Source organism: Vulpes vulpes, chromosome 13, assembly GCF_048418805.1.
Source record: "Vulpes vulpes isolate BD-2025 chromosome 13, VulVul3, whole genome shotgun sequence".
NCBI classification, from domain to species: Eukaryota; Metazoa; Chordata; class Mammalia; order Carnivora; family Canidae; genus Vulpes; species Vulpes vulpes.
Window position 1 is genome coordinate 92706242 of NC_132792.1, and position 18108 is coordinate 92724349.

General features: G+C 40.6%; 1 protein-coding gene across 2 annotated transcripts in view; it reads left to right on the forward strand.

Annotated features, from left to right (window-relative positions):
• Window positions 1-8859: 8859 nt before the first annotated feature.
• The window catches only part of YES1 (YES proto-oncogene 1, Src family tyrosine kinase), a 69453-nt gene continuing 60204 nt past the window's right edge, over window positions 8860-18108 (forward strand). Inside the window, exon 1 of one of the 2 annotated variants that reach the window (XM_072735048.1) lies at window positions 8860-9315. The gene's annotated coding sequence lies outside the window, so the exon portion shown is untranslated. The remainder of the gene's footprint in view (window positions 9316-18108) is intronic. The other variant, XM_072735049.1, reaches the window with a different exon arrangement.

The following is an 18108-nucleotide window of genomic DNA, read 5'->3' on the forward strand; positions in this document are numbered from 1 at the left end:
TACTGAGGAATTACAACCCACAGTGTGAAAAAGTTGATCCAATAAGATGTCTTCACTTTACAATGGAGAAAACTGGAGTCTTAAGAAATTGGGAAACTTATTTAAGATTACATAGCTAGAAATCACAATTCACCACATTAATGGAATAAAGGATAAAAATTATATAATCCTCTCCATAGATATAGAAAAAGGCATTTAACAAAATCCAACCATTTCATGATAAAAGCTCTGAACAAATCAAGTATAGAAAGAACATACTTCAACATAATAAAGACAAACTCAAAGCTAACATCATACTCAATGGTGAAAAGCTGAAAGCTTTTCCTCTCAAATCAGGAATAAGACAAAAGTGCCCACTCTCACAGCTCCTTTTCAACATAATACTGGAAGTCCTAGTCAGAACAATTAGTCAAGAAAAATAAACAAATGTAATTTCCAGTGGAAAGAATAGAATATGGGGACAACTGGCCATCCATTTGGAAAAAGAGAAAAGTTAGAGCACTATTTCCTATTCTACAACAATATCAAACATATTCAAATGCACTGAATATTTTAATGTAAAAGGAAATCACAAAAATAGTAGATAATGTATAAATAATTTTAGGATAGAAATGAAATTTTGAGACTGCCAATTTAAAAGAAACCAAAAAGAAGGATATTGATAAAAAATTATTTTTCAATTTCTCCGTATTAAAAGAAAATCCACAAATAAAGTTAAATGGCACATGAAAATGTGGGGGAAATATTGCCATTATTTATGAAAATTAAAGAATTCAAACATTAAAATATAAAGAACAGGGACACCTAGATGGCTCAGTGGTTGAGAGTCTGCCTTAGGCTCAGGGCGTGATCCCGGTGAATTCTCCATTGGGCTCCCAGTAGCGAGCCAGCTTCTCCTCCTGCCTATGTCTCTGCCTCTCTCTCTGTGTCTCTATGAATTTAAAAAAACCAAAATATTAAAAAAAAAAATAGAACACTTACAGATTCATAAAGAAAGAACAATCACACCTAATTGCAAAGTTGATAAAGGACAATTCACAAAATTAGAAATATTAAAGGCCAATAAATGTGCACAAATTTTGTAGGCAAATTTTTCCTCAGATAGTTCCTTCCATTGGAAATTACATTAATAGTGGTTTATTTCCTATATTTATGTACTTTATACCTTTGATCAATTCTATATAGTATTAATGGTGATTGATATGCTAACTGACCTTGTTGTGGTAATCATTCCACAATAGACACATGTATCAAATCATCATGTTCTCTACTTTAAACTTATATAAAGTTATATGTCAATTATATCTCAATAAAGCTGAGGATGAAGATTACATAGCTACATAAGGGCATAAAATTCTGGGGCCAGAATTAGAGATATAATTTATATACCATAAAATTCAGCCTTAAGTGTACAATTCAGTGATTTTTAGTATATTCACATAGTTGTGCAATGTTTATCAGTAATTCCAGAATATTTTCATAACAACAAAAGAAACCCCACATCCAGTAGCAGTGGAACCAGAATTAATATTTACTTGCAGACCAAAGATCTTTCCACTGTCAAAGCTTTATATGAATTTCCAAACTGATTATCCTAAGGTAAATAAAGTTTAATAAGTGTTGACATGTCTAAATGACCAAATTTATCAAATACTTGCTAGGACTTTGCATAATTCTGTGCTATTAACCATTTCAAGATTTTATATAAATTTCTGTATACATACATAAATATATATTTTAGTATCTACCATATTCTTAAGGATATATGACAAACACTATGTATTCTAAACAGACTCAGGAAATGTTTTGGTTTTTGGAGGTATAGCTCATCATCTCAAAGGAAATGAGACTAGTGACTTTTAGAGAGAGTATGTGAGACTTGGAGCCTTTCACAAAAGGAGGAATTTTTTTTTTCTCTTTCAAGGTTTTCAAATAAAATTCAGTAGACAATAGGTCCTTAAGAGGTCTAAGGAGAATCAAAATATTTTCTTGAATAGGAATTCAAATAAATTTTAAAAGTGCTTCATTAATATAAACCAAAATTTTCACTTTGGTTTTTTAAAATATCCCATATCCCTTGGTCTCTAGCTTTGCTTCTAACATGTTGGAATTAATTTCACATAAAATGAACATGAGTGTCAATTTTTTATTTTATGCCAAAATCACCAGGCCTCTAAAAGAAAATTCTCTGTCACATTTGGATTATTTAAATAGTATTCTCTAAAGTGTGAGTCATTGTATATTTTTTTGGTTCTTCAGTGCAGGATTGTTGATTCTTTAGTAAACACAGTTTCAAGTATCATAAGGACATAAGCCCATGCAAATTAATGATTCAGAACTCAGGGCTACAAAAAAAAAAAAAAAAAAAAAGATCTCAGGCCTTAAAAAATTTGAAATGGTTGTAGATTAGTCCACTATAAAGAAATTAAAATGATAATAATGACAATCAAGCAAAAAAAATAATTTAAAAAATATGGTAGCTAGTTCTCATAAGCAAAATAAAAATAATTAATCAAATTAGGTATAAACTGTAAAAACTGATTTTTCATCTCTAATGAAAATTTCCAAAAGAAAACCATGTATTTTTTGAAAACCATGTATTTTTTCATTTTTTAATTAAATTTTTTATTGGAGTTCAATTTGCCAACATATAGCATGACACCCAGTGCTCATCCCATCAAGTGCCCCCCTCAGTGCCCATCACCCAGTCAAAACCATGTATTTTAAATTAAATTTGACAGGATATTAATTCCTTTTTCTCCGGAAAAAAAAAGTCCCAGTAAAAGCTCTGAACGCCTATTAATATTTATATTCCTTGGTTTATATTCCTTGGATTTTAACACAAAGAAAATATCCTACCATTAATTTCTAGTTCTCCTAGTTAAGTCCTAAGACCCTTTAAATACAATATATACTAAAATATACAGAATTTATCAGGAGATATTGTAAGGGTGCTTTATGAATGGATGAAAAAGTTGATTTAAAAAGTATTAAGCAACCTCTCCTAGTGTTGGGTTATTAACTGTTTACTGACTCTAACCACTGAATTATGGTTACTAGGGAAGAACTTAATTACAATTACCTAGCCTTGGGCAGATTAAATGTAAATCTTAATATTGACTTAACCCTAGATATTTTGTATTTGGCAAGGTAAGTATGTTGTACATGTAGTCATTTCTTAGAGACATTTGGTTCTCTGTCTGAAGACCGTAACTATGAGGGAGATGTCATTGGAAGATTGACAATAGATGTCAAATGCTAATCTCCAGAAAGTTATACTTAATACATGTTGTTGTTGTTGTTGTTTTGAATTATTCTTTTTAGGCTTAGTCTCGTATATCTTTTTCCGTTTGCCCCAATGCCTTTCTTAGGGATATAAGATGATAAAGAATTTCCTACAAATCTATAGAATTCCACATTTCTTATTTATAGATTCCCATTTATACAAGCAATTTACCAGTTTTAACTATTCCAGAACTTGGAGAAATAAAGGCTGTTTTCAGGGCCATTGAACTAACATTAAAAACTAATTTCCTTTTTGCAATCACAAAGACTTTCAGTAGAATAGGTTTTGGAAACTTTCCTCTTATTGTGTGCTGCTTAACCTCTCTAGCTCGGAGGAATCCAAACTGTAATCAGGGATAATACTATCAACCTCAGAGTGATTATGCGGATTCAGTGAATGATGTAGGTAAAGCACTTGGCATTGGTTAAGTACAGTGAGGGCTTAATAAAAGATGGCCATTGTTACTCTTGTTACCAGTCCAAGGATCTGTGTTGCCAATCTCATCAATTAATTCACATAACCTAAAACATTTCACCAAAGCAAATATCTTATTTGTCGCCTATGTATTCCCTTAGAAAGAAGAAAAACTAAGTAGCTATTTTAAGTGCCCAAAAGCCCTATTTATATACAAATCAAAAGGAGTGTAAATACACTTTACTAAAGGATTAAATGCATTATGGCTTACATCACATAGTAAGATCTGGTCAGATTTTAATTTGCTCAGATTTAATTTAATTTTCACAAATGTGAAAAATAATTCTACCACTGAAAATACAAAAAGATTTAGCTAAAAAAGGATATGAAAGGTTTTCAAAAGCATAGATTTATTTTCAACACATTTTTTTTAAAAAAAGCCAACCACAATGTTAGCTTGTAAAATATCTAACAATTAACAAATTTCCTAATACCAACACTTTGTGTTTCATAATCTGATGTCAGTTAACTTAAAAGATAAGAGCATGCCTGATTTATAGTTTCTTTTCCAAAACTTTGGTGTAGGTAAACATTCTAACTTCTTGCCTTCAAGCAAAGTTATGTTCTACTTTTCATAACCCACTTGTAAAGATTTCCAGGAAATAGCAATCTGGTAGCAATTTTACTCATTCTTAAACTCAATGTCAGAGACACTGACATAATTATGACCACACACCGGCTTAATGTACGAGAAAAGTAAAGGCCAAATGCTTGGTAATGACTACAGGAATTGCAAATATAGATCTTGGGAGGAAGTTACAAGCCTTACAGGGCAGAGATATCAAATGAGTTTCAACATCTAAAACCAATTTGCTTAAATTGTTGCATTGAGGATTTTGAGGATGGGAGTTAGAGTGCTCTGGGAGAAGGGTGTGTAGTATACTGTGATCTAAGAGCAATGCCTGCCCTGTGCAGGCAGGATATGCCAGCTCTATTCTAGGTTTGGGGTCTTACATGTGGCTCAAGGCAATTAGATCCAGCATTGGGGTCCTACTATATTTTATGCCTGCTTTTTTGCTATGCATCTACTTCATCCTCTCTCTAAAAAAACAGTTCCCCCATCCCATACCCACCTGTCTATGTGCATGAGACAGGAGATGCTTCCCTTACACCGTTTGAGTTTTCTGTGAGTGGTACAGATGAGTAACAGAGACTGAGTAGTGGTTTTCATTTGCAAAGAACAGAGGTCTATACTTAATCAGAGAAATAATTTTCTTTGGAAGTTGAGAAGGCACAGGAAGATTGGTGGAGCACACTCAGGCAGGAGCCAAGGAGGGCGGGGCAGAGTCCAGGTCTTGCCATAGTGATGGTCTGCTTAGGATGCAGGCACCATCATCAGGTTTGGATACTTGCCTACAGCTACTAGACTCCCCTACCCCTAGACATCAGTCTTCTGCCACTGGATTCTCAATACCAGAGCCACCATGAATAATCAGAGTCACCTTTGTGTCACTCCCTCAAAATTCAAAATTTCAACCTGAAGCCTGGGAATAGTGGTATTCAGATCATAGGGCTCCATTCCTGCTATCAGTAGAGGATTCATTCTCAGAGAAAAGGATCTTGAGTTCAACAATACCCTCAAAAAGGTATCTACCTCATGCTATATTCTGCTAGGTGGAAGGCGTATGAGAAGATGCCATGCATCATCCAGCTTAGAAACTGCTGACACAGGGATCCCTGGGTAGCTCAGTGGTTTAGCGCCTGCCTTCAGTCCAGGGTGTGATCCTGGAGTCCTGGGATCGAGTCCCGCATCGGGCTCCTTGCATGGGGCCTGCTTCTCCCTCTACCTGTGTCTTTGCCTCTCTCTCTCTCTCTCTCTCCCTCTATCTCTCAGGAATAAATAAATAAAATCTTGAAAGAAAGAAAAGAAAGAAAGAAAGAAAGAAAGAAAGAAAGAAAGAAAGAAAGAAAGAAAGAAAGAAACTGCTGACACAGACCTAAGTTGAGAGTGTAAAAGTTTAAAGTTATAGGTAAGGCTATCTAGGAATAGGCAGAGTGGGTATCAGGAGCTGGAGCAGAAACTAGGGGTTTTCCTAGGTATAACAGGCCTGGGACCAAACTGCGGGAGAACTAGAAAGAGCATAAGTTAGAGAAACCAACCAAGAGATGACCCCAAAGTAAATTCTAACCCAAAGATTACACTTCCAAAAAATAATCCTGGAGCCCGAGAGGCACATAGGGCACAGGGTGGAATTCTATTTTAGACCAGGTAGCCACGTTTAGAAGCTGGAGAGAACAAAACAGAGCAGAAAGATGGGCTGGATTTGCTGAAGCTTATACATATAAGGTTGGCATTTGTAACATCTATTGATTGCAGGATGTATCCGTACACATCCAACAAATTGGTCCTCTTAGGCCTTGCCCAGTTGAGGGGAAGTAAAAAGTAGAATACACCAGCAGCAGTCCTGGAGGCAACAAAGAAAGGCATCAGGAGTGTTCAGAAATTGATGGGTTATATCGCACCTCTCCCTAAGCTTGGCACAACGAGCCTAATATTCAACGCTGAGTACTTTCCATTTGCCTGATTTTCCAGATCTTTGTTAAGAGTGGTCCTTATATTCTTCCTGTTTGGGCTTACGAGCAGTTTTGGCCAGGTGGAGGAGGCAGAGCTAACGTGCTGTAGGTAACTTTGGGCACTGAGTGGACATGAGAAGGTCCACAAGTCCGGTGGAAGGCATTTTGAGGGGGGTTGTAGTGGGATGGTAATTAGAGAGCAGAGACCAGTGCATGCGCCCATGTAGGACTGCAGGCTTTCTAGTTATCAGAAAAGAAAATCACCATCACAGCCTCAGTAATGGAAGCAGCAGCAGCAGGTAGATTTATCCTACAAACATTTCCTGGCAAAAATCACATGTTCTAGGGTGAGACTGGATATGCCCCAGCTAAGCTCTGAATCTTTTAAACTTTCAGTTACTCAAAGCATTCAGGAAGCATTAACAAACTTGAATAAATGATGCCGTCACTTCTGTAGGGACTTAACATATTTCATTACTTTTGTTTCAAGCGTTCCCCTAGCTTCTTCACCCAGCAGACTCTCCCAGGGATTCCAAGACTTAGATCCCTTATCACTCCTTAACACATACATACCAGACCTCCATACTGTGTGGGAGGGACATGGGTACACTTCATTTGTCTTCCTGAATGAACAGATTTTCACTTAAAAGCAATTTCTATCGTAACAAACTCAGCAAGACTTTAGGGGATTCTCTTCCTCTCTTTTGTTGCTGTTGGTGGTGTTAGTGTGGGTTTTTGGTTGTTTTGTTGTTGGTGGTTTGCTTTGTTGTTTTAAATACCCTTGGAAATAAGTGAACCATTGAGTCTAAAAATTGGAGTCTCCAGGTTATTTACAGAGTAAAACTTGATATTGTGAGATGAATATTCCAAAAATATAAAACAAGGAGATAACAAGCAAAAAGAATATGAGGGTGGGCGGCCGCGATGGCCCAGCGGTTTGGCGCCGCCTTCAGCCCAGGGCACGATCCTGGGGACCTGGGATCGAGTCCCACATCCGGCTCCCTGCATGGAGCTTGCTTCTTAAATAAAAATAAAAACAAAATCTTAAAAAAAAAAAAAAAAAAAAAAAAGGACAACCTCTATACAGAACATCTTCAAAGCCAACTCATCCCTTAAACTGGGGTACATCAGTATGTTAGAGTTCACTTTTTTGAGGGCGTGAGTTTAGGACAACAAATGTTACCTGTATTTCATCTAGAAGTCTAGAAAAGTAACAGCTCAAAAGCTTCTTTTCTTTTTTTTTAAAGATTTTATTCATTTATTCATGAGAGACACAGAGAGAGAGAGAGAGAGGCAGAGACACAGGCAGAGGGAGAAGCAGGCTCCATGCAGGGAGTCCGATGCGGGACTCGATCCCGGGTCCCTGGGATCACACCCCGGGCTGAAGGTGGCGCTCAACTGCTGGGCCACTCGGGCTGCCCATCTTATTTTCTAATAAAAAAACAAAACAAAACAAAACAACAACAACAACAACAACAAAAACCGGACTATAAACCTGCATGAAAATGTTTAATCCCCAATACAGTTAAGGGGAAATGAAATTCCAGTAGCTAAATCAAATTAAAGCACCATGCCATACGATGGGTACCTTTTTGTCAACGGGAACGCCTAGGCTTACCTTTGCTTCATCTTAGTAAGCTGAAGAAGAAAAAAAAATCCAAACCTTTATGTTCATTTCCTAAGTTCCTAGAATGCCAGAATACTGACACATACGATTGTATCATTTCTTATTTGTCAAGGAGGACTCCGAATTTCACTGAAAACCACAAAGGAAACCAAGAGACCCACACTAATAGCCCTGACAACCCCACCAAGGAGGAAGTGCAGGGGGAAGTCAGTCTGGAGTCGCACAGCGCGGCAGTGGCTTCGGCAGGAGAGCCTGCGGGCTCGGTCTGTCCCTTCCGGACCCTCTCCCTTCTCCTCCAGCCTCCGGCCGCCGAGCACACGGGAACGGTGCCCGGATTCCCTGAGCGGGGTCCTCGCCGGGGCCGCCGCACTTTCGGGGTCGCAGCCGTCAGGCCGGGTACGCGCACCTGTCCCCCAGGGGGAGGCTGCCGGGGGACAAGCCAAGGCCACCGTTCCCGGGAGCTCGCCAGGAGAACTCGGCTCCGGTTCCCCCGCCCGGCAAGGCTGGTTCGACCAACAGTCAACAGGAAGCTCCCGCGCTGGGACAGGATCCCCGGCTCGGAAGGAGGCCAGACGCGAGCGTTTCTGGACGGCGACCAGGCCGGCGACGAGCGCGTTAGCGACGCGCCCCGGGCTCACGCGGCGGGGCTGAGATTTTACTACCAGCGACAAAGGGTGCGGAAGCCTCGTCCTAGAAGCACGCACTCAGCCCTGTCCTCCCCACACAAAGCCCCCAAGCCCTCGGCACGACGGCGCGGGGCAAAGGGAACCCAGAAGGAGGGGCGGGAGCCTCGCCCTCACTCCACCTCCCGGGGCCGGGGAGTCCGCGGCCGCAGGGTCCGCGGAAGGTGGGGGGGGCGCTGTGCGTCCGCGCTCCGCCTCCTCACGCCCCCTCAGCCTGCGCCGCCTCGGGAATCCGCCCCGGGCCCCGCCGCCATGTTGGGTCCGGATAAGTGACCCGGACTCGCAGCCGACTGGGACGGCGTGGGGGGGGGGGAACGGCCCGCAGCCCGCAGCCGGCCGAGCGCGCCGGCGCCGGAAGGCGGGGGGCGCGGCGTGAGTTCCGGTGAGCGGGCCGGCCGCGCGCGCAGGTAGCCGCCCCCCCCGCCCTCGCCCTCGCCCCCGCCCCCGCCCCCGCCCCGCCCCCGCCGCGGAGGGGCGGAGCCGGGAGTGAGGGCGGGCGCCGCGCCGAGTGGAGGTGGAGAGTGAGGCCGAAGGGTGGGGGAGCCCGGGAATTCCCTCCTCCTGAAGTGGCGAGTGCGGGGCGGCTGTGCCGTCGTCGCTGCGGCCGGGCGCTCGGGACGAGGAGGTGGAGGAGGGAGAGGGCCCCGCGGGCCTCGCCTCCGCCCACCGCCCCCTCCTCGCCGCCCCGGGCCGCGGTAGCGGCGACTCATGAGAGCGCGGCTGGAGGGCAGGTAAGGACCCGGCGGGGCCCCGCGGGCGGAGGCGGCCGACCCCGGCCCGGGCAGCGCTAGGCCCCGGCGCCCGCCCGCCCGCCCGCGCCCCGAGGCGCCGGCGCTCCCCGCCCCGGCAGGCTCGGAGTCGGGAAGTTGGGGAGAAAGTTCTCCCCTCCCCCGTCCCGGCTGGCCCGGCGGGCGTGTCTCCTTCCCGGCGCTACCTGCTCGCCCCCCTGACTCGGTCTCCGCCCCGTCCAGTCGTTCCCGGGCCCGCCCAGGTCCGACCGCAGGTCCTGGGAGCGGTGCGCTACCTCCCGGCGGTGCCCGGGGGCGAGGTCGCCGGTGGCTCCCGCGGCCGCCTTCGGTCCCGGAGCTGGAGGGTCCCCGTGTAGCTGACGCCGGGTGGCAACTGTGCTGGGAGAGCGGACGTGGGCGTGTGTGGGGGCGAGGGGGGAGCCTCTCGCTTTACTTGGTTTGATTGAAAACCGCAACATGTTTAAAGTTTTCCTTTGTTTTGGGTTGGGGGTTGGGAAGTATGCCATTCAGCGTCCGCTTTTACAGTGTGATGCCGCGCCGCCTCCCATTGGGCTCGCTTCTCTGTCCACATGTTGCAGAAAATTTTGGTTTGAAGTGTGTTTTCCTTCTTGGTAATCGCTTCCAGCTTTTGCTTTATCGGGCATGGGGTTAGCGTCGTTTTCGGAAGCTCTTTGAAAACCAAGTCCGGTGTAGGGATGGCTTTGATTTTTGCCTTCTGATGAGTGGCGAATAAGTCCAGGGCAGGGACTGCTTTAATTTTTGTTTTGTGGTGGGTGGGAGGGACACAACATAGTTGGGATTCGGTTGAATTATTTTCTGCGTAATTAGGTGAAACGGTCTAGCAGTTTATAAATCGTTAAAGGAACGAGAAGTCTCTAATGGCATCGCAGCTTGATGTTCATGCCATTATGTATGTGTGTTTCCTGGTGTGCTTTCACATACATGATTTGACATATACATGCGTAAGATTGTAGTATACGTGTGTCCTCATAACTCTAGGATTGCAGTGCCAGCGGTATCTCGATAACTCTGAGTATTTGTGAAACATCCTGGTAAATTTCTAAAGTTACGGACTAAGGAAAACACTACTAAGTGGGTACATGTGACTGTGTACTTAAAGCATAGTACCTGGTAAATCTGATAACTAGGGCAGTGGCTCACGGTGGACAGAAAGCATTTTGAATGGGCAGGTAAGGAAGGAGTGTCATGTAGGAGAACGAGGATTTTGTGTGCGTCATACATATATATATATATATTTCGTACATTCTGTAAGAAAGTTTTATTTCACTTCAGTCATACATCTGCTTTGTTTTACTGATATGTGAGACCACTGTCCTAGTTGACATTTAAGAAAAGGAAGTCTAATTATTGTAAATTTTGGACATTACCCAAACCTCAGTGGCGATTTTGAATGCTGGTTGACCCAATTCATAGGGTCTTAAGATTGAAAAATAAAACGAAACTTGCCTTTGATTCGAATCTAAATACAAGACCATTCGTATCCATGTTTCCAGAATAAAAGAAAAAAAAAAAGCTTTTAAAATATGTACTCTGGTATAACCACCATAACGTTATAATAGCTTTTAATTTTGCAGTATGTTTTTGCTGACTTCATAAACCACAAGATTGACTCCTTTCTAGTCTACTGAAAGCGAAATTATGACTTTGACTCGTCTTCCTGTGATAGGTGGAATTTGTCTTATGACTGAAGTATAATATTAATATATGGGTGGAGTTTTCTTTTTTTTAATTCAGGAAAATCTCAAGCTAAAAAAATCAGTGTCCATGCAAATAGATCTCCTTCATGATATGTAATGTTGAAAGAATAAATGTTACAAGCTAATAGCAACAATGCAGTATTAAGTGAAATATTACCAACCTGTGGTATAAGATTTATTTATACAAAGTCCAGATTTGCATCTTTTTAGGCAGTAAATTTGTTAACGTGAGTAATTTTTCTTTATAAACGTGTTTAACTCGATCTAGTGTTCAGTGTAGATGTCATTTATCCTTTTAGCATTATATTAAAAAGAGGTACAAACTTAGTTACAAAATAGGTCAGAAGAATGTAAGGTACAGCATAGGGAATATAGTCAATAATATTGTAATAACTTTGTACGGTGACAGGTGGTAATTAGACTTAGGGAATTGTTTCATAATATATAAAAATATCAAATAAAAAAATATCAAATCACTATGATGTATACAGTTGAAGCTGGTAGGATGTTGTATGTCATTTGTACTTCAATTTTAAAAAGCACCTAATATCAAAAAGCACTACTAAACTCTGGTATCTGGGAATGCAAACTTGGGAAATAAAAGTATAATTAAAAAAAAAAAAACCTGCAAGGAAGTGATTTCTTTACAAGTAAAGATATGGGAGGTGGGAGGAAGTTGTGATTGGGACCCAGCTTCTGTAGTGGTGAGAAAGTTTTAACCTGCTGGTGATTCCAAGGGTGTTTTTTTTTTTTTTTTTTTTAAGAAGACTGTAATGTACTATATAAGGTGCTTGGGTAAAGAACTTAACATTTAGTGACTGCCTTTAGAACACTGCCTGGGCTATCCTTTGCAAACAGGATTAGCCTTATTAAATCATAATTGTCATATTTTAGCTAGTGTTTATCGCTACTTTGACATATAAATAATACATTAATTAATGTTTTGAGGGAAGACAAACCAGATATTACTAACTTTAAATCCTCTTTAGCTTAATTGTGAATGATAAATATTAAGTAGTCAAAATGTGTATTAAACTAATGGATACTATTTTGTCAGTAAAATACAGCTTATTTTTCATAAAATTATATAAGTGACAAAATTATGTAAATGCGACAAAATCGCATCAAGGTAATAAGTCTTTTAACCATTTTGTTTTCTTTTTTTAAAAGATTTTATATATTTGAGAGAGAGCATGGGCACACTGGAGCACAAGCTGCGGGGAGGGGCAAAGGGAGAGGGAGAAGCAGACACTGAGCAGGGAGTCCGGAGTGGGAGTCGGAGTGGAGGAGTGGAGTCGGAATCCAGTTGAGTCCCAGCTCCATCCCAGAACCCTGAGATCATGACCTGAACCGAAGGCAAACACTTAACCAACTGAGCCACCCAAGCACTCCCCATTTTCTGTTTTCTGTAACAGTAATTCTTTGGATGAGTAATTTTGGCCTGAGTTTTGATATTCTTAAGGATGTCATGAAATTCTCAGCATAATAAGTTTTCGTTTACTTAAGCTTTGTGAAGATGTGCCATATGGCACCTAACAGAAGAGTATGTTTTGTTTCAAGAAAGCGAATGACAGTATGGTGTTGGAGTTTCAAAAATTCTGGGAATCATTGTATTATGCTACTTGCTTTATGTAATGGATTGCTTGCTGTTTTAGATGTTGATTTTATTGCTTTGCATTGTTGCAATGTAGAGTTAAAGAAGAGATCACATCTCTGCCAGATTCTTATAGGAACTTTCAGTCATGTTATAAAGGTGATGTTTGTGGCACTGGCTTTGTTATATGAATATTTACAGGAAGTTTTAGTTAAGATCTTCCATTGTTAAGACCTCTACATGGCTTAGGTCACCTTCAGTTCAGATTTAAACAGGTCTATTATATAAATCCAGAGTTCTTCCAGAGAAGTATAACTGCTTTTCTTTAAGGGTGATAATCTGTGCCTATTAAATTATCTTGGTAATCTTATTGAATGTAGTGTGTATGGCAGTTTGTGTGCGGCTATGGTAGGGTATGTATTATCGCTTTTCTTCCTCTCAGCTGCTCCAGTGCCACAATTAGGCTGAGTATTGCTCAGCTGCAGCTGCTGGGTGATTATGAACCATCCAGCTCCTGTCTAAACTCAGAGGCAGATTTAGCAAAAGGAGCTATAGTAACAGCACAGGGTGAAAGAGAAGAGCCGGTGCTGCTGCCAATATCATTTTAGCATGTTTCTGTGCCAAGGAATTGTTGGCTGCGGCAGCACTACTGTTGTCTTGGAACTAGCAGACTTGATGGCAACATATCCTGGTCTGGATTGAGTTTACCTGATGTTTCTCTTTAAAATCTTGAAGCTCACTACAGGAAAGAGAGAGAATCCTATTATTTCAAAGTACAGGATGTTACTGATGGCCTGAATTACCAGCCCAGGAGAGCAGCACCCTTCAGTTTCCTTGGTTTGAGTGCATATATGGGGCTCCCTGAAGTTTATACCGTATACTCCCTGCTGCTTTAAGCTGTGTCATATAGAAGTGCTGCTGCAGTTACTTTTTGTGGGATGGCAGGAGAGCTTATATGCAGGTTCTTTGGACATCCTACTTTCTCCCAGGAAGTGGAAGACCCTCAAAGGGGACTATTTCTAGAACTAGTGGCACACAGTATATCCCCTGTGTCTGCCTGAATTTTGCAAGTAGGAGCCCTAGATTCTTTTTTTCTGTTGTTCTGTATTCCTGAAGTATGAGAAGATGGACATCAACAAACGCAGATACATTATCAGCTGTATGTGGCAAGCCCCAGACTGGAAGGTGCCATAGTCAAATTGTGCTGCTCCTGAAATGTTACTCATTTTATAAACATGCTAAACAAAGAGCAGCAGCATCTTGTCCTCTCTTTTACCATGACTGTCAGAAAATCTACAGAGACAATCCTTTTGCTGATTCCAGGCTTTGGAACTTCTTTTGGGGTTGGCTAATTTGGGATGGGTAATCGGGAGCATTGGGATAATCCGTGCTTGAACTTGTATGGCTAGAAGGAAGGAAGAGGTACAGAAGACTGAACTCCTGAATATTAACAAGTACACATTGTCATTGTGGCGCATACTTAGTAAAAAACTGGCATATTGGCTCTTATCTTTGTGCTCCTACAAAACTCCTCCAGTATGAAAGCACATTCTCCTTACATTATGATGATTTCTTTCTATGACTGTGATATACGTGGCAAGGAACTGTTTTATATGAATAATTGAGAACAGTCTCTAGTAGAATAAATGCTTAATAAATTTTGAGTTCTATACAGAGATGTAGTTCTGTGTGTATTTATGACTTTATAAATACAGATTTTGCTACACATATTTTGAAGATCTATCTCGGGGCACCTGGGTGGCTCAGCGGTTGAGCATCTGCCTTGGGCTCAGGGCGTGATCCCTAGTCCAGGGAGCAAGTCCTGCATCGGGCTCCCTGTGAGGAGCCTGCTTCTCCCTCTGTCTGTCTCTACCTCTCTCTCTGTGTCTCTCAAGAATAAAAACAAACAAAAAAAACAAAACTCTCTCTACTAAACTTTTATAAAACTTAGTGCTTTTTCATAAGCTATTGTTAAATTCTTTAGATTTTGGGATCCCTGGGTGGCGCAGCGGTTTGGCGCCTGCCTTTGGCCCAGGGCGCGATCCTAGAGACCCGGGATCGAATCCCACGTCGGGTTCCCGGTGCATGGAGCCTGCTTCTCCTCCCTCTGCCTGTGTCTCTGCCTCTCTCTCTCTCTGTGACTATCATAAATAAATTAAAAAAAAAAGGAAAAAAAAATTCTTTAGATTTTTACACTCAAAGTTTTGTTTTAGAAAATGATTTTATAAAACTGTACACACTTGCAAATGTGAATTTAAACGTCATTTTGCTATTCCTAATAAACTGGAAACTGTAGTTGAAGTTAAACTAGTCTTTAAAGATTTATTTCAAATAAATATATTTTACTGTTTTAATGAATATAGAAAGCCCAAGCTATCCACCACAAAAAAAAAAAGGAAAGAAAGGAAAAGAAAACCTAGTTTTTTTTCTAAAATATATTTGTTATCCTATCGTGTTACTAATAGCAATCAATATTATAATCAAGGACAGAAAGAAAAAAGTCCTTATTTTCTTGACGTAATGGCGTGTAAAAGAATGCAAAGTTTATAGGATATGTCTGCTGTTACTGTGGATGTGAGTAAAATCAGGAAGTACTGGAAGGAAAGGACTGACCACTGAAACTTAAAGATTGGTTTCAGCTTAATGTTCTTAGTAGTGTGTAAACTCTAGATTTTCTTTTCTTTTTTTTTAAAGATTTTATTTATTCATTCATGAGAGAGAGAGAGAGGCAGAGACACAGGGAGAGGGAGAAGCAGGCTCCATGCAGGGAGCCCGACGTGGACTCCATTCCAGGTCTCCAGGATCAGGCCCTGGACTGAAAGTGGCACTAAACCGCTGAGCCACCTGGGTTGCCCATAAACTCTAGATTTTCTTAAACTAATTATGAAGGCTAGTCATTTCTCTAATTTTATTTATTTATTTATTTATTTATTTTTTAAGAGTTTATTTACTTATTCATGAGAGACACAGAGAGAGAGAGAGGCAGAGACACAGGCAGAGGGAGAAGCAGGCTCCAGGCAGGAAGCCCAATGTGGGACCCGATCCCAGGTCTCCAGGATCACGCCCTGGGCTGAAGGCAGGCGCTAAACCACTGAGCCACCCAGGGATCCCCTAATTTTTTTTTTTATAATGTAGCAGTTTGTTAGCATTAAGTAGAAATGGTAGTGAAGTGGAGAAAGTTGGTAGCTTTTGCTGCATAATTTAATACTTATAATTGTTCTTTGGCAAGTTTATTTCTTACATTTGTTCTTATGCAATTAGTATTTTACAGATAAGGGCATTTTTAGACTACTAACCGTCAGATATTTGAAAGGAGCAGAGAAGGCAACATGATATAAGGAAAGGACTACAAGGTAGAAGGCCATCTGGATTTTAATGCCACTAGGGACAATAAAAAGCTGTGTGGCCTTGGTTAGTTCAGTCAGTTCCCCGCACCTCAGTTTCACTATTTGAGACAGGAGGTAGTTGGGCCAGATGGTTTCTAATATCCTTTCAGCCTTATATAAATATCAATGTGGGATTCTATTACAGTTGAAGTTTTTTTTTTTTAAAGCAAATTCTTTTTCTTTTTTTTAAAGATTTATTTATTTATTTATTTATTTATTTATTTATTTATTTATTTATTTATGATAGACATAGAGAGAGAGAGAGAGAGAGGCAGAGACACAGGAGGAGGGAGAAGCAGGCTTCATGCGGGGAGCCCAACGTGGGACTCGATCCCGGGACTCCAGGATCGTGTCCTGGGCCAAAGGCAGGTGCTAAACTGCTGAGCCACCCAGGAATCCCCACAGTTGAAGTTTTTATATTGATAACATTTTAAGGAAACATTTCAGAATCTAGAATTTGGAATAAAATTAAGTAATAGGTAAATAAGGGTTGTCGTAAAAGAACTGATCCATAGACTTGGCAGGGGACTTTTCTCTAGCAAAGGTAGTGTTATTTCATTAAGTGGATATTTATTATTATTATTATTATTATTATTATTTTTAAAGATTTTATTTATTTATTCATGATAGACATAGAGAGAGAGAGAGGGAGGAAGGCAGAAACACAGGCAGAGGGAGAAGCAGGCTCCATGCAAGGAGCCTGACATGGGACTCGATCCTGGGACTCCAGGATCACCCCCTGGGTGCTTAAACCGCTGAGCCACCCAGGCTGCCCTAAGTGGATATTTATTAAACCAGTGGTGTAAAAAATACTGTGCTAGTTTTGATGTTATAAAAATGTTTGCAGCATGACTACGGCCTTTTAGAAATTGGGTGGGACTGGCTGAGATTATGAAACTGTTATAAATTTCATAGATTAGTAGATCTTTTTAGTGTGGTAATCCAGTACAACACTTCTCTGGTTTTTGATGGTATTAGTGTGTGATACCTCTGAAACTTTAATGAATCCTTTTGCACTAGATACGTGTAGCCTCAAGTAAACGGACTCAATTCTCTAGACAGGAAGACTTGATTTAATTTTCTAGACATTTCATTACAGATAGGTATGACATAAATGCAGGTTCACAATTCTTATATAGAAGTTTTACTGTAAGGTGCATTGGAAAATAAGGCCTTTAAAAAACATTTCAGATTTATTTTGCAGCAAAATTATAAAGATAAGGGCTTTATATTCATTGAGGTAGATGCAATATCAGTTAACAGATAATTATTATTTGGATGATAGCTTTGCTGCATTATATCAGGAAAATAGCCACTATCATTAAAACATTAAAAATTTTTAATTGATAAAAAAAAGTAATTGTTCTGGAATTTTTTCTTTAACACATTTAGTTACTAGTTAGAACAAAATAAGCATAGACATTAGAAAATGGTTAGCTGTTTAAGGTTTGCAAAAAAGATTTTTAAAAAAAGGAAAAAGAAAAAGCCACTAAAATTCTAAGTAGATGTGTTCTCAGAGTTTGTCATTTGGGTTTTTGAAAATCAAAATCTTTTCCCAGAAGGTCTTTTCGGGGAGGTTAGCCTTTTTTGGTTAGATTTCCAGGCAGACCATTCGAGTTTATAAGAATTTGACAAACATTTAATAGTGTTTCATTGGCAAATGTGTTCTGATTGATTTTCAGGTTTTTGTTTTTTTTTAAACCAGAGCTCTTAACATCTGAAATGTTTGGTCTACTAAATGTTTTGATTATACGGGAGGTGATCCCATTGCCTTGCCAGTTACCTTCTCACCTTCCCAGCTCTTCACCATTTAAAAATCATTGTTATGAGTTTCTTATTAGGATGCCAGGACCCTCCCAGTGAGGCCTTGCTGTTAAGCTGAATTTAAGTATGGGGGGGGCGGGGGGGGGGGGTGGGCGGAGAGGTCTGCCTTAGTTCTCTCACCTGCTTGTTCCAGGCACTTTAAGCCTGTCTCCTACTCTATACCTGTAGGACATGTGAAAAATGGGAAAGCTTCAAAAGATTGGAAGTGAGAAATAGAAATGAGGAAAGTAGAAAAAAAGGCTTGGTAAAATGA